General features: G+C 39.0%; 1 protein-coding gene across 1 annotated transcript in view; it reads right to left on the minus strand.

The window, feature by feature from the left end:
* PKHD1 (PKHD1 ciliary IPT domain containing fibrocystin/polyductin) overlaps positions 1-17,301 on the minus strand; it is a 531,849-nt gene that overhangs the window by 355,788 nt on the left and 158,760 nt on the right. The gene's annotated exons all lie outside the window — the stretch shown is intronic.

A 17,301-nucleotide genomic window follows, 5' to 3' on the forward strand; every position in this document is an offset into this window, starting at 1 on the left:
GTGACATTAAGCAAAATAGTAAACACACTGAAACAAATTGGTAGAAATTTTGAACCATCATTTACTGACAGGAACTAATAATGATGTTAATGAAGGGAGAAAAGCTCAGCCCCAAGAAAATGAATGATTTGTGTTGTCAAGAGGGCTGTAAGCAGGACTAATTAATTGATATGGACATTATTAACCCCTGCTATAAAGGAGCTCCTCCTCACTTTATCAGTGGGTATAAGGACATCTACGTACACAAGAGAGGCTGATGAAGAATTTAGGGTTAATCAAAATGAAAGCTGCTTCATGGCAAAGAACGTAAAGCTTATGTTTAACCTAACTCTGTGCCAAAGTTTTCAACCTCACACTTCATTAGCTTAAAATAAATATATAGTGAACTGCCTCAAAGAATAGTTGCCTGAGTACGAGAGGGCAGTGGGAGGACTTTATTTCTCCACTTTATAGAGCTTGACCCCATTTCTGAAAGTTGAGTGAAGAGCAGGGTAGAAATCAGTCTTTGGCTGTGACCCTTAAATTGCTTGTTATGACTTTCATGAGAGCTGACTGTGTCCCACAAGTGACCTTGGGTAATTTTATAAAAATCAATCAACCATCATTATTGTTACTTCCCCTCTAAAGTAAATAAATGAACACGACTTTTTACATGTAATCACTTCTTCCCATTAAACATCTTTTTAATTTATTTTAAAGAGAAAATAAAGAGACTTTTAGCAGCTAAAAACATCAAAACCTGTTTTCGGCTAACCCTACAATTAACCATCCTCTAAAATAGCCACAAAATAATTTGTTGGTTTTTATTTTAAAGAAAATATGTACATAGTTATACTGTTTCACCCTACAGGAAAAAAAATTAGTGTAAATATTACCCTACAATGATACCCTTCAAAAGTGCTGCAATACCTGCTAACTTCAACTCTTCCCTTCCACTCTCTTCCAAACTCTCCCCAGTCAAGCCTTTGCCTGAGCATTCTACCAAAATTTTTCTTGTCTAGATCATAAATGGCAACCACACTGGTGAATCCTAAGTCCAGTGCCTAATCATCAGTTTTCTGAGTAGTTGGCAGCATTTGATACACTTTTTCACTCTTTTTTCCCTGGAAATCCTTCCCCTCGGGCATCCAGCACTGTGTTCTCCTAGTTCTCTTCCCACTTCCCAGGTATTCCCTTGTTAGCCCCTTCTGCTGGATGCTCCTGATCCTCCAACAACAAACTTGAGTTTCAAGACTCAGTCCTCTGAACACTTCTTAATCTATGAACTCCACTTTGGTTGATCCATATTCTCCCAAAGTTTTAAATACCATAGGATGCTAATTGCTGATCACTCCCAAATTGATATCACCAACCCTGACCTTGGACTTCAGCAGAAGACTCAGACACACAACCACCTACTCAACATCTCTACTTGAAAAGGCTTCTTAACCTTGCATCTCAAAAGATGAATTCCTCGTCATGTCCACAGTCTATCCCACCTGTGTAAATGATAACCCCATTCTTTCATTTGCTCCATCCAAAAACTCTAGTGACCTTTCTCTGTCTCTTACCCCACAACTTATCCTTCAGGAAACTTAAGTATCCTACCTTCAAAATAACCCCAAGATCCAATACTTCCCAGCATCTCCAATATACTGCTGGAGCCTAATCACTTGCATGCCACTCCTGAATTACTATAGCAGACTCCTTATTCAGCTTCCTATGTCTTCCCTCACCTCAAGGTCAGTTCTCAAAACAGCACCAGTATTGTTGGCTTTTCTTTTAATTTAAGCCTATCGCATATCACCTCTCTGCTCCACATTCTCCAGAGGCTCCCAAGACCATCAGAATGGAAGCTGACCACACTCTCAGGGCTGGTCTTCTCTGGCCCAATGCCTATCGCCCTCTCCCTTGCTCACGGTGCTCCTGTCACACCGAAGTTTTTGCTCCCACAGCTCACAACTTGTGCCTTTACTGTGTGGAAATTCCCCAAGCTACCTCCCTTATGTGAAATCCCTACTCACTTTTCTGCAGCTTTCTTCCATGGCACCAAACAAGTCTAAAAACATGTATACTTTTTTTTTTTCTTATTGACTATTTGCCTTAGAGAAGTAAACTCCATGAGAGCAAAGTTTTGGTCTATTTTGTTCCCATCATAGTTTCTGTGCCTAGAACAGTTCTTGGCAGTTGGAGAATGTGATAATCATTCACTAAGTCATTGTTGAAAGAATGGAATTAAAGTGACAAAAATAAGTGAAATCTTTTAGGGAGTATAAGCAGAAGAGAGATGAGGGAGAAAAATTATCAAACATCAATAATTAAAAGCTTCTTAAAAATGAGTAAAATAAATAGTTGAATTAGGAGAATTGGAAAGTTGTGGAGTCACCGGCATTAAGAACTATTAAGGAACGGCGTAGCGGTTAAGACATCATGTAGGATGCCTGCATCCCATATAGAGTACTTGGGTTCTTTCCAGTTCTGGCTTCCCATTAATGTGCATTCTAGGAGATAGAGAAATTGACTCAACAGCTTCTGTCCCTGACACCCATCTTGGAGATTCAGACAGAGGCCCTGGTTCCAGTTTTGGCCTGGCAGAGCCCAGGCTATTGTGGACATTTGGGAAGTGAACCAGCAGATGGAAGATCTCTCTGTCTCTGTTTCTCTTTCCCACGACCATCCCTTCCTGCCTCTTAAATAAAGAAAGCAATCCTGTACAACAAAAACAAAGCCGGAGGCATCACAATACCTGATTTAAGGACATACTACAGGGCAGTTGTTATCAAAACAGCATGGTACTGGTACAGAAACAGATGGATAGACCAATGGAACAGAATAGAAACACCAGAAATCAATCCAAACATCTACAGCCAACTTATATTTGACCAAAGATCCAAATCTAATCCCTGGAATAAGGACAGTCTATTCAATAAATGGTGCTGGGAAAATTGGATTTCCACGTGCAGAAGCTTGAAGCAAGACCCATACCTATCACCTTACACAAAAATCCACTCAACATGGATTAAAGACTTAAATCTACGACCCGAAACCATCAAATTATTAGAGAGCATTGGAGAAACCCTGCAAGATATAGGCACAGGCAAAGACTTCCTGGAAAATACTCCAACAGCACAGGCAGTCAAAACCAAAATTAACATTTGGGATTGCATCAAATTGAGAAGTTTCTGTACTTCAAAAGAAACAGTCAGGAAAGTGAAGAGGCAACCAACAGAATGGGAAAAAATATTTGCAAACTATACTACAGATAAAGGATTGATAACCAGAATCTACAAAGAAATCAAGAAAATCCACAACAACAAAACAAACAACCCACTAAAGAGATGGGCCAAAGACCTCAATAGACATTTTTCGAAAGAGGAAATACAAATGGCCAACAGACACATGAAAAAATGTTCAAGATCACTAGCAATCAGAGAAATGCAAATCAAAACCACAATGAGGTTCCATCTCACCCCGGTGAGAATGGCTCACATTCAGAAATCTACCAACAACAGATGCTGGAGAGGATGTGGGGAAAAAGGGACACTAACCCACTGTTGGTGGGAATGCAAACTGGTTAAGCCACTATGGAAGTCTGTCTGGAGATTCCTCAGAAACCTGAACATAACCCTACCATACAACCCAGCCATCCCACTCCTTGGAATTTACCCAAAGGAAATTAATTTGGCTAATAAAAAAGCCATCTGCACGTTAATGTTTATTGCAGCTCAATTCACAATAGCTAAGACCTGGAACCAACCCAAATGCCCATCAACAGTAGACTGGATAAAGAAATTATGGGACATGTACTCCATAGAATACTATACAGCAGTAAGAAACAACGAAACCCAGTCATTTGCAACAAGATGGAGCAATCTGGAAAACATCATGCTGAGTGAATTAAGCCAGACCCAAAGAGAAAAATATCATTTGTTTTCCCTGATCGGTGACAACTGAGCACCAAAGGGGAAACCTGTTAAGTGAAACGGACACTATAAGCAACAATGAACTGATCAGCTCCTGTCCTGACTTTAGATGTACAATGTAATACTTTATCCATTTTAGTATTTGTTGTTATTGTTGTTGTTCTAGTACTATTGGTTGAACTCAGTAATTAACACACAATTATTCTTAGGTGTTTAAATTTTAACTGAAAAGTGATCCCTGTTAAATCTAAGAGTGGAAAAAGAGAGGGAGGAGATGAACAATTTGGAACATGCTCAATCGGTCTGGCCGCAAATGGTGGAGTTAGAAACGTGCCAGGGGATTCCAACACAATTCCATCAAGATGGCATGTACCAATGCCATCGCACTGGTCCAGGTGACCAATTTCAGCTCACAATTGATAGCTCTGACAGGTCTAAGACTGAAAGAGATCACACAAACAAGACAAGTATCTGCTGATACTGACTGATAGAATCAAAAAGGGAGAGAAAGATCCAACATGGGAAGTGGGATACACAGCAGACTCATAGGATGGCAGATGTCCTAAACAACACTCTGGCCTCAGAATCAGCCCTCAGGGCATTCGGATCTGGCTGAAGAGCCCATGGGAGTATAGCAGGCATGGAAAGCCAAGATATCATGGGAAAAAAAAAAAAAAAGACCTAAATGAATGATCTCTGTGAGTGAGATCCCAGTGGAAAGAACGGGGCCATCAAAGAAGGAGGTACCCTTCTCCGAAGGGAGGAGAGAACCTCCACTTTGACTATGACCCTATCGGAATAAGATCAAAGTCAGCGAACTCTAAAGGCTTCCATAGCCCTGGCAACTCATGACTAGAACCTAGGGAGATTACTGACGCCATGAACAGGAGTGTCAAATTGTTAAGTCAGCAACAGGAGTCACTGTGTACTTACACCCCATGTGGGATCTGTCCCTAATGTGTCGTCTAAAGCCAAGTGATGCTACGACTGGTACTGAAACGGTATTTTTATACTTTGCGTTTCTGTGTGGGCGCAGACTGATGAGGTCTTTGCTAATTAAATACTGAAGTGATCTTCTGTATATAAAGAGAATTGGAAATGAAAAAAAAAAATAACCTGGTGTTAAAATGGAAATGGCATAGAAAATTAATTAATTTGAAAAAAAAAATTCTGTAGGATCTCTGTCTTTAATGTGCTGTACATTGCTATTTAATGCTATAATTAGTAATCCAATGGTAGTTTTTTCACTTGATGTTGCTATATGGGCAAAAAGTTGAAATCTTTACCTAATATATACTAAACTGATCTTCTGTATACAAAGAGAATTGAAAATGAATCTTTACATGAATGGAAGGGGAAAGGGGAGGGTGGCGGGCGGGAGGGAAGTTATGGGAGGGGGGAAGCCATTGTAACCCATAAGCTATACTTTGGAAATCTATATTCATTAAATAAAAGTTTAATAAAAAAAAATAAATAAAAAAAAAAAAAAAAAAAAAAGAATGAAATGTTCAGCAGCCTATATCTCATTACCTTTGAATTGTTAAATAGTTAAAGGAATCATCAGCGGAGCCTATGGAATTTCCTTTCCCTGAAGAATTAAGATGATCATCCATCGAAGATGGACAATATGCCCTGAGTCATAAGGAGCATCAGCTGATTAATCTGAGCAGACTTGGGGTACATTGCTGTGCCCTACCACATCGTGCTGCTTTGGGGAGGGCAGTCAGAAGGAGGTAAAGAAGAGGAGAGTAGCATTTAGGGAAGGCAGTCACAGCCCGAAGCTTGCATTGTGATGGGGATGCACACAGCTTCCTTTGTTGGCAAGATCCGGATTAGACTTGTGTCTGATCCACTGGAGCAGAGCCTGGAAGCCTTCGAGGTGGGCTTGTCCCCAGCCAGAGAGGCGGAAAATCAATTTGGCTGGCAAACGAGAGCCCCCAAGAGCTCAGTCCACGCTCCATAATCCTATCCACTAGCAGCTCAGGAAATAGATGCCTGAGCTCTCACATATTCATGGGGGATGTGAGGCATAAATCAGGCTTTAAGGATTGGGGGCAAAGGGAATGGACTCTCTGGCTGGCTACTAATTAATCAAGCACAGAACACCTAAACCTAGCAACCTGGGATGGAGCCACACACGGAGGAAGAGGCTGCTGCTTCTGCATTTCCATTGCTTTTTTGTTTCAATCAAAATAGATATTGGAGGAAATTTTCCTTTTTAGCTGATGCTGCTTATGCATCCCCCTGTTTTTCCTTTAATTAAAAAACAGGCTTATCGCAATACTTGCCAGAATCACTTTAATGGTATTTTAATTGTAATGTCTTTGCCTGATTAAAAAAAGAAAATATGAACTAGAAAGTATTTACAAAAGTATTCTCTGTAAGCAGGAAAAGAACCATACACCTCCCCAGAATGAATGCCACATACTAATTCTTTAATTAGCCTGGTGCTGCAGTCAAATGGGTAATGCCAAGGGAAAAACATATCTAAATAAAGTCTCTGACTCAGAGCAGCAGATAACAGCAGTTGGGAGCAATAGTTGTCATCAGTTCAGATTTCTCTGGTAGGATAAAGAATTACGTGCAACTAGAAATGCTATGCTCAGGAGAAGCACATTCAATGTGGTCAGACAACTTTCCAGTATTCTTTGCAAAGATTCAAGTAGCCTTCGGGAAAAAGGCAGCCAGGCTGGGTTATTTGGCTTCTAATCCTTACAATGAATGCTACACGGTTCCCTTTATTGTTTTAGGCATACATCAGAAGCACAGGCTGGTGGCCTCACCTCCAGAGTAGGTTTGCTGTGGGACCCCAAAATTTATATTTCATGCAAGTTCTCAAGTGCTAAGAAACATGCTTTTGAGCGCTACACTTTGAAAGCCACTGCCAAGGGTAAATTAAGTGATTCTCTAGGCATCTACTGTGTTGCAATACTTGATATCACCTAACACATTCTAATAAATACAAACCCAGAACTATAAATTATCTTAATCATTCAATCAACATTTACCATTGTTTTCCTGCTCCTCTATTGGGTGCTAAAATAAAAGAAAAAAAATACAGTCTTCACTCCTGGAAAAATTGCAGTGAAGTTGAGTTTCTTTGAGTGAATGAAGATACTCAGGTTTTAGTGAATTGGCCAAAGTACAGATAACTGAGACAAAAGATAAAGATCATGACTTGGGTTTTGACTGTTTTTACAAATTAACCTATTTTAACAGTATACTCAATATAAAGCATAAACAGAAACAGAAATTCAGAAAAGAAAAAACACTGAGATACAAATAAATCTCTTGCTATTATAGCTACTGTTAGCAATTACTACCAAACTATATCTGAATTTCTTTTCTACCTCTGAAAATCCATTACTTCCTTTTTACAAGCCTTCTGGCATTTAAATGTGCAGGCCCTCAGCTGCCCTATAGGTTTCTAAAAAGGCACTTAAGACTTCAGAAAGAAACTTATTTCTAAAGAGAAACATAAAAGACAAAAAAAAGTTTTTCCCCAATATCTATACTGAGCAGATAAAAATATTCCTCTCATTACCAAGTTCTTTCAAATAATCTTCTCCCTTCTCTTTTATCAAAGTTCAATTAGCATCAACTTAATCACAATTTTTTGTCAGCCTGCAATTTGATACACTCCTCTGAGCATCTTTTTTTCCCAAAAGGTTCCAAACAGTATTTTTCTCTGAATATTGTAGACATGACTTGGCTATAAATGATAATAGTGTTGGATATGAAAGATAACAGTGCTTCCTTATAATTTCATTAACTGAAAAATTGAGAATATCTCCTGTCTACCTGACCCCAGGAATATTATTTGATACATGGGAAACAATAACAATGAAATGCTGAGTCTCTATAATATTTTCATTTGTACAAGAATCCTGGATACAAAAATATTCCAGATTTCTAGCTCCATTCCCATTCTGGATAAATAGGATCTAGGGATCATTAATCAACAAATGAGATAGAGAGGTAAGGAGAGATCAAGTCCTGGAGGACCCTATAAACCATATTAAGTTTAGACTTGAACTTAAGGGCTAAATGGAAAGCCAATGAAGGGTTTTAAGTAAGGAAGTTTGAAACATTTATCTTTCATTACTGAAAATATTATAACCTTCTGTGCTAGGAAGGGACTGGTCCCTTTCAATAGCATTTTTCATATTACAATATCCAAGTTGTCAAGACATAAAACTGTAAATTGTTTAATATCTATCTATCTGTCTGTCTGCCCATCTATTGGAAGCATGTCCTTTCTCATAGCAATGGCTTATCTTTCATTTAAGGCTAATCAAGTGTGTCTGGGACTGTTCTCTGGAGGTAAATTATTTAAGTCATCGTCTGATTGGGAAAAATAAGGGGTTTCAGAGCCAAGTGTCCCCCACATTAAAAAGCCTTTGTCTCTGATCTCCTGATACACAAATAGCAAATGAAATTGGTGTCTGGACTTACCCACTAACATTTGAGGGTACCAGGAAGGACTCTGGTCATAGAGAACCTCACAACTACCACTGATTTGCCTCTTCAAGTCAGAAGCTCATTCATTAGTTCACTTCTCAACAATTGCTTGAGTACTTGTTCCCTGCCTGGAAGTGCAATGGTGCTGGTAATGCAAAGGTGAAGAAAAACTGACCTGATTCCTGCTTATCTATGATAAGACATAGATAGTCTTATCTACGTCCTAGATCACCATATGCTGCCCTGAAGGTAGAAGGAAGAAAAAAGTACCCAAAGATCATATTTGTAAAGAATTTACACAAAAGTAATTCAAGGCCGGCACCGTGGCTCAATAGGCTAATCCTCCGCCTGCAGCACTGGCACACTGGGTTCTAGTCCCAGTCAGGGTGCCGGATTCTGTCCCGGTTGTCCCTCTTCCAGGCCAGCTCTCTGCTGTGGCCCGGGAGTGCAGTGGAGGATGACCCAGGTCCTTGGGCCCTGCACCTGCATGGGAAACCAGGAGAAGCACCTGGCTCCTGGCTTCGGATCAGCACGGTGCGCTGGCCGCAGCGGCCATTGGAGGGTGAACCAATGGTAAAGGAAGACCTTTCTCTCTGTCTCTCTCTCTCTCACTGTCCACTCTGCCTGTCAAAAATGAATAAATAATTTAAAAAAAGTAATTCAAGTTCTTAATCAATTCAGAATTCTATCAGTGGTCCAATTAGTTTAAGTCATAGGCAAAGATCCGCTCCCAAAAGTAAGTCACATTAACTTGTCACCAAGAAAAGCTTGGCCAAGAAAGACACACGAGGGAAAGGGACTTACACCTACACTTTAGCAAATCTAAGGTTAATTCCTTCTGATACTGACTTGTTCCTCAAGCTTCTGCTTTGGACAATGGCAAAGACCAGCCCCACATGCAGGGCCATGCTTGAAAATATAGGCCGAAAGTCTATTATCCCCCTTGCTGTTCTTCATCTTCAGTCGCACACAAGCATTAGCACCCAGTAGGGGTTTACACAAGCCACTTTCCTCCTCTAAAGGGAAGGAAATCACCATCATTTCTATCTGGGGCATTGATTTGATTTGGGGACTAGAGCCTTTCCTAAATCCACAAGAGAGTATGTGACAGACTCAAATTTGAACTCGGGTCAAAGATTTCTGACCAATCTGCAATGAGCCAACCTCACTGTATATACATATGTATACATATACATATACATATACCTCACTGTATATGTATATATACATAATCATCCCATTCCTGGTCTTGAGGGGTTGCTATGTTTCAGCTAATATAGGAGGTAATTCAGTAAGTCCTCTTTCATAGCCAACTTGCAGATAAGTTATTTAAAATTTACCAATGTGAGACAAATTTTACCAGCCCACAAAACCCTCACGTATTGATCAAAATATTCTCCAGTTACAGAAAGCAATAGTAATACGGAATACTTCATTTTTATTCAAAACTCCATCCTGCCTTCAGATATATTTCCTTCAGGTCCAACCTACTCTCTGTAAGGTCTCAAAATTATAGGCACAGGGTAATCTGTGCAGTGCCTCAACTGACCTGACACACAGAGAGGCCACAAGTAATATCTCATGGAAGTCTTCTTTCATTGCATTTCTAAATCATTGCATAGTAAAGCATTATCTGAAGCATACATCTGAGGCTGGTTTGGTGCTAACTAGAAGTAACAGTGCATAAAATACCTGTCATTTAAAACAGTGTTCTGGAGGGTAGGGGGCAGCATTATGGTATAGCAGGTTGGGCCTCTGCCTGCATTGCCATCTTCCCATACAGGCACCAGTTCAAGACCAGGCTGTTCCAGTTGCAATCTATCTCCCTGCTGATGCTCCTGGGAGAGCAGAGGTAGATGATCCAAGTGCTTGGGGGCCTGCACCCATGTGAGAGACCCAGAGGAAGCTCCAGGCTCCTGGCTTTGACCTAGCTCAGCCCATGGCCATTGCAGCCATTTGGGGAGTGAAGCAGCAGATGGAAGATCTCTCTCTCCCTCCACCTTCATCTCTTCCCCTCTGTAACTCTTATCTTTCAAAAAAATAAAGACAAAAAATAAAAATAAAAAGTGTGTTCTGGGTGTAGCACCTAATATTTCACTTTTAAATCCCTAAACCTTTGCAATGAATGAAGAATTTCTACAAAGAAATTAACAGTGGTTCAAGCAAAGGTGCATCATCTCAATAAGCCAATTGTATGCCATAGAAACCCCAAATAAACTCAAAGAGATCTGAATGTCTTTAAATTGTGGACTAAAAAAGAGTTTAAAGAAAATGAAACCCCATACTAAGCTGCGCCAGGAAAAAGTGCTTCTACGAAGTCAAAGTAACAAGAAGAGTGTAGGCAATCAGATGGATAGACTCTGCAACTTCTAGTCTGTATTCTTCCTACTGTCACAAAAGAAAGAAAAACACTTCAATATGCATTTCGAAGATAACAGAGGCAAAAGCAATACAAGGTCTTTATTACCCAGCTAATTCTTTCAGTAATCCAGTTTGCCTTGTGTATAGAAGCAGCCTCTATCTGGAAATAAAATTGTAACTTCAGCCTGATATTCAGCCATCTCTGCTGTTATCTCTGTCAGCCCAAAAGAAACGACTAACATTAATTGAATTCCTAACTCTGGACCAGGCTCTGTACTAAGAGCTTTACAAATATTCCCCCATTCAATACTCAAAATGTCCATAGGAAGTCAGCAACCCATCATCATGTACATATGTCACAACCAACCGTATGTAGTAGCTATCATTATTGATGTTGCTGTCATGATAATTAGGCATTGTCCTAATGGGGAAAATCTGAGGCTTACCGAGATTCTCAGCTTCTCAAGATCACAGAGTTTGTAGTAGTGGAACCCAGATTCAGACTAAGTTCTTTCTGTCTTAAGAGCCTGCCAAGCATTAAACTGCCTTGGTGTATGCCAATAGTCCAAGAAATAGAAAATCACATTAAAGGGAACCAGTGCACTATTAAGCAGCAATAGAGTCTGGAAACAAGTTTCTGATCAAGCATTTTAAAGCAATAGCATTGTGTGCAGGAAAAAAAAATACAAAATGTTGTCCTTTTCGGTGTATATATTTAAGGTTTACAACAATCTTTTTGTATATATAGTGAAGTGATTACTTTGATAAAGCAAATTATCATATTATTTCACATTACTCTTGCGAACCATGAGTGAGAGAAAGAGAGAGAACAAGTCTAAAATACAAAAGCTTAATACCAAAGGGAGAATTTATTCCTCCCTTAATTGACTCTTTATCGATCATTATCTCTAGGCTACTTCATGCCAAGCAGCTTGACCACCAGGTCAGAAGAGAATCATTGATTCATTTAAGAAAAATGAATGCTTTCCCAATTACAGATCACATGCCCAAAACCTCTGTCCGAGATGCCTACTGCTCTGACAAGAGAGTAATGTTTCTTTCTTTGTTATTATGGCTCATCATAATTACTTGGAATAAAAATAATAAATTTTAATTCAGCGATGCCTATGGCCGTTGGGCATCTTAACATAAAAGAATGAAAAATATAATTAACTAAATCAAGGCAATATGCCTATTTCCATCCAGCTCATTAGTATTAATTGATTGGGTTAATTCTCTTTTGTGTTTAACAGTATCCCAAAAAATAATTAAAAAAAAAAACTGGAAGAAGAAAGAAGTAGACAAAGTTCTGGATTTTTTTCTAATGAAAGTTGAATAATAATAAATGCAATGGTGACAAAAATGTCATTTTTAATAAAATTCAACAATCACCTTATATCATCATAAAAGATGGCACAAAACTTTGTCACTGGTGCTAGTTCTCAATAACTGCAAAGAAATTTAAAATGCTCCTTTCCACTAAATAAGCCATAGTTATAAGAAAAAAAATGGTGATTCTATTTTACAGATGGAATTAAAAGAAGGGCACAGAGTTCAAGACTGTTGAGGACAGAAGGATTGGTTTGTCTGATGTAAGAGTCTTATCCTCTACATATTAGGATGCTGGTTTCCATTAATGGAAAATAATATATAGAACATAGTATGTTCATAAAGTAGTGACAAATGTAACTGTTAAGTAATCTACCTTCTCTTTTATTAATCCTTAATCTGTCCCAAGTATATTTACTTCATGTAGAATATATTCTTTGGAATATTATAGAAATAGCTGAGAACTTGCCAATGGACTTTTGTTTCTAACAATTCTTAGTGATATACATATGTGCATAACTGTGTGTGTCCATATTATACATTTAAATACATATATGTATATATATAGTATGTGTACAGAAGTGAATAAATGTGCATGTATGGGTGTATGTACAGATATACATATATACATAAATGTGTGGTAAGTGATTACATGTGTATGTGTAACCATGAGAAAAACAAAGGACAGTGAAAGTCAGCTGGGGAAAGTAATATTTAAAAGTGTAAGTATTTAAAAATATACCTCAAAACTCTGCACCATTTACTTGTCCATTCACTCAACAATCAACACATAATATTTGAGCCCACATCACATGTCAGGCACTATTCTAGGCCTCAGGGAGACAACAAGAAATAAACTGAGTCTTTAGCCTTTTTGAACTTATTCTAGAAGAGGAGACAAACCATAAACAAGCAAATAAATATCTAATATGTCCTGTGATAATAAGTATTATGAGAAAAAGTAAATGCAAAACAAAAAGAATAATGAAGATGGGTTGTGATTTTAGAAAAGAAGACTGAGGGGGCCTGCTCTGGTACATTGATATTTTCTATCAAGAAGCAAATGGAATAAGTGAGGTAGTCACATCAATCTGAAAGAAGAAAAATCCAGACAAAGGACATTGTGTCATAGGTAAAAGTTGTGAGGTAAGTATATTCATAGACGAGCTGGGGCAACATAAATGAGGAAGACAAAACTAATGAAAGGATTAGAGATTAAATAATGATAAGGATTCTGGACTTTATTCTTAGTGACATGAGAAACCATTGAAGAGTTTTAGGAGAGAACTAACTGGGACATAGACTCTAAGCTACTGGGGGCTTACTTTAGTCCACAGCATAAAAGCCAAACCCAAGAGCTTAAACACTCAAGGTCTTATTCTTCTACCACAAAACCAATTTCAGAGGTGGGCAGTCAAACAACAACTCCAAAGTCATCAAGGTCCTGGGTTTCTGCTATTCTGCTTTCCTAATGAGTTACCTCATGATCCAAAATGGCCACATAATATACAGCTATTATACGTAAACAACAGAAGGTGAAAGACCAAAGAAATAAGAAGAAATAGGTTATGCCTCCTTCTAGGTCAGCTCTACATAGGGAATTCCCAGATACCTCATATAACACTTCCCCTTAGCTTTTAGCTATAAGGTTATATCTAGCTACAAAGGAAGTCAGAAAAATGTAGCTGGGTACATTATTGCTACAACTGAAATTGGAATCCTGCCATTAAACAAGACAAAGAATTGGAAACATAGGAACTAATTAAGAGACAAATTGAAATAGTCCAGGCCAAATTTATGGTGGTTAGGATTAGCATGATAACAGTGGAGATGTTAATACATGGGAGACATGTTGAAGATTCAGCTAAAACAATGGACTGATTGATTTATCCGTCTCATTTATCATCTCATCGGATGTGAGAAAAAGAAATGTGTTTAGGATCTGCTAAGGCTGTAGCCTGATTGGACACACGGAGTTCCAATAAGGGAGATGCTGAAACTCCTCAAAATTTGATTTTGTGTGTATATTAATATCCATGTGACCAAAACATGTCTCAGACACGAATGATACACTCCTAAGCTCCTGGTCATTCTCCAACTCTAATCTTCAGTCCACATTCTGTCTCATCCTCTGCATCACCTGTTTTAGAACCAGAAATTTCATTCTATTTACTTCCTATTTTTCTGTAATAAATGTCACTGACATTAACTATTATTGCTCACAATTTTTTTGTATTTCACACAGCTTTCCCAGGCCACTTAATATGCATTCACAAATTGTCTGTGGAACAAAATTTGAGCATGTCCTTTCCTGTTCTCATTCTTTCTAGAAGCGAAGGCCTACATATTTACAATAAAAATCTCAGAGTTTCATTCTACGCAACTCCCCACCATGCCAACAACTTTGTTAAAGAAAGCTTTTATTTAATGAATACACATTTCATAGGCACAGCTTTAGGAATATAGTGGTTTTCCTCCCATACCAGTCCTCCTACCCCTACTCACATCCCACCTCCTACTTCCTTTTCCATCCCATTCTTCATAAAGATTCATTTTTTAATTAACTTTATATACAGCAGGCCAACTCTATACTGAGCAAAGATTTCAACAATTTGTACCTGCACACACACACAAAGTGTAAAGCACTGTTTTAAGACAAGTTTTATAGTTAATTCCCATAGTATAACTCATTAAAGACAGAGGTCCTACATGGGGAGTAAGTGCACAGTGACTCCTGTTGTTGATTTAACAATTGACACTCTTATTTATGCCAATGATCACCCAAGGCTCTTATCATGAGCTGACAAGGCTCTGGAAGCCTTTTGAGTCCACAAACTCCATCAGTATTTAATTACAGCCATAGCAAAGTATAAATTCTCTCCTCCCATTAGAGAAAAGCACATTCTTCTTTGATGGCCCCTTATTTCCACTGGGGTCTCACTCACAGAGATCCTTCATGTACAACATTTCTTGCCACAGTGTCTTGGCTTTCTGTGCCTGAAATTTTCTCATGGGCTTTTCAGCCAGACCAGAATACCGTAAGGGCTGATTCTAAGATCAGAGTACTGTTTAGGGCATTTGTCATCCTATGAGTCAGCTGTGTATACTGCTTCCCATGTTAATGCCAACAACTTTTGTGTCCTAATTGTAGAGAAGCTAGTTCCCACTTAGTTATATTATATGCCTACCAACTGTTCTCTCAAGAGAAAGAATGGATCCATCAGAAAACTGACTTTTTCCCTCTCCACAGAGTAAGAGTTTGTTCTTCCAAATATGACTCATTCATTCTGAATAATATGAGAGTAAAATATTGCCTAAAGAGGAATATCAAAGAAAATCACTTTTGAAAGGTAACAGGTTGGGGCAGATATTTGGGTTGCTCAGAACTTGAAACTAGAGGAGAAGTCGAATGTGTATTCTACATCTTCCTGCCTTTCTCCTACCCTTTGCTTTCTCTGTCTCTATGATGCCGTTTCTCCCTCTTTGGTCTCTGATGCTATCAATTACATTCGTTGATTAAACATTTATCTGGGAGTAGTAATCTACTCAGAGACAGTAATCCAAGACTCTAAGCTTGGTGACACCTATGGGGGGAGTCCTATTAAAGGCACACCAGAAGCATCTGTTCTATAATGAGGCTTTAAGTCTATATTTTTCTTTTGTCATTGCTAGTCCTTAGAAGGTTTATTGTTGTCAACAAATCAGTACTCCCCTTAGCTACCAGCGACACACACACCACAAGAGCTTTAGCTGAATGACATTTTGCCCATAAAGGGCATTGATTGATTGATTTAACTAAAAAATTATTCTTAGTATGAGAGAAGAAAAAAAAAAAAACAGTGTCCAGAATGTACAATGGCAAAAAAGACCCAATCAGAAAAACCTGACAGTCTGTAAGAAACAGGAATCAAAATTAGATAAGTTTATCCCCTTCAAAACATTTTACTTCCCCCTCATGTACCCATAATCTTACTCTCATAAGAACAAATGTCTGCAGCCACACTGTGGCGTAGGGGGTAAAGCTGCCAACTGCAGGGCCGGCATTCCATATGGGCACTGGTTTAAGTCCCAGCTGCTCCACTTCCGATCCAGCTCTCTGCTATGGCCTGGGAAAGCAGTAGAGGATGGCCCAAGTCCGTGGGTCCCTGCCACCCATGTGGGAAGACCAGGAAGAAGCTCCTGGTTTCTGCCTTCAGACTGGTGCAGCTCCAGACATTGCGGCCAACTGGGGAGTAAACCAGCAGATGGAACACCGATCTCTCTCTCTCTCTCTCTTTCTGCCTCTGCCTCTGCCTCTCATTCTCTCTCTGTGTAACTGTGACTTTCAAATATATTAATAAATAAATCTTTAAAACAAAAAATGAACAAATGTCTGAGTAAGTGTTAAATATGTTTAAAGTTGGGGCAGATGTGGTAGCATAGCTATACAATGTCAGCAGCCCATCTCAGAATGCCATTTTGAGTACCAGCTGTTCTGCTCCTAACCCAGCTCCCTGCTAGTGTGCCCAGGAGGGCACCAGAAGATGGCTGTATTTGGGCCCCTGCTACCCACATGGGAGACCCAGATGGAGTCCCTGGGTCCTGAATTCAGCCTGACCCGTGCCTGGCTGTTGCCAGCATTTGGGAAGTGAACCAGAGGATAGAAGAACTTGCTTGCTATGCTCTCTAACAAATGAATAATCTTTAAACACATCCTTAAAGAATAGTGTTTCAATGCAATTTTGTGGATACCCCAAACTAATTGTATCTCCCAAGCAATTTTCATTTGCTGATTAACAGGGACACTTTGATAACCATTCTTTATTATCAGCCACTAGATGAAGAAAGATTTTTATTATTATTTAATAGATAAGGTACCAAATGGCACAAGGAAGTGAAATAGCCAACTTAATCATTTAAGGATGTGGTAGAAGAGCTGAAATATGAATTTTCAGTCTCCTCCAAGTTCCTAGGCCCTAGAGCTATGTGGCTTGTCTTGCAATAAGGAAGCCTATTTATATGACTTTCCATGGGACCAAGTAGTCAAAACCACAACATGGGGAGAGCAGGAAGACATTGCTTTCTTGGCAGGGAAGTTCAAAGGCAGCAGCATGAACCGATTTCAAGGCATTTTGCTATATTGTGGGGGCTGCACTGGTTAAGCAAAACTACAAAGGGCCTGAAGAAAACAGTATATTCTTTGAGAACACTGTTAACCTTCTTGCTTTTGTAAAACTTAAAATACTCACACTCTGTGCTTCTAAGAGTC

The sequence above is a fragment of the Lepus europaeus genome, chromosome 3 (genome assembly GCF_033115175.1).
Source record: "Lepus europaeus isolate LE1 chromosome 3, mLepTim1.pri, whole genome shotgun sequence".
Taxonomy (NCBI): Eukaryota; Metazoa; Chordata; class Mammalia; order Lagomorpha; family Leporidae; genus Lepus; species Lepus europaeus.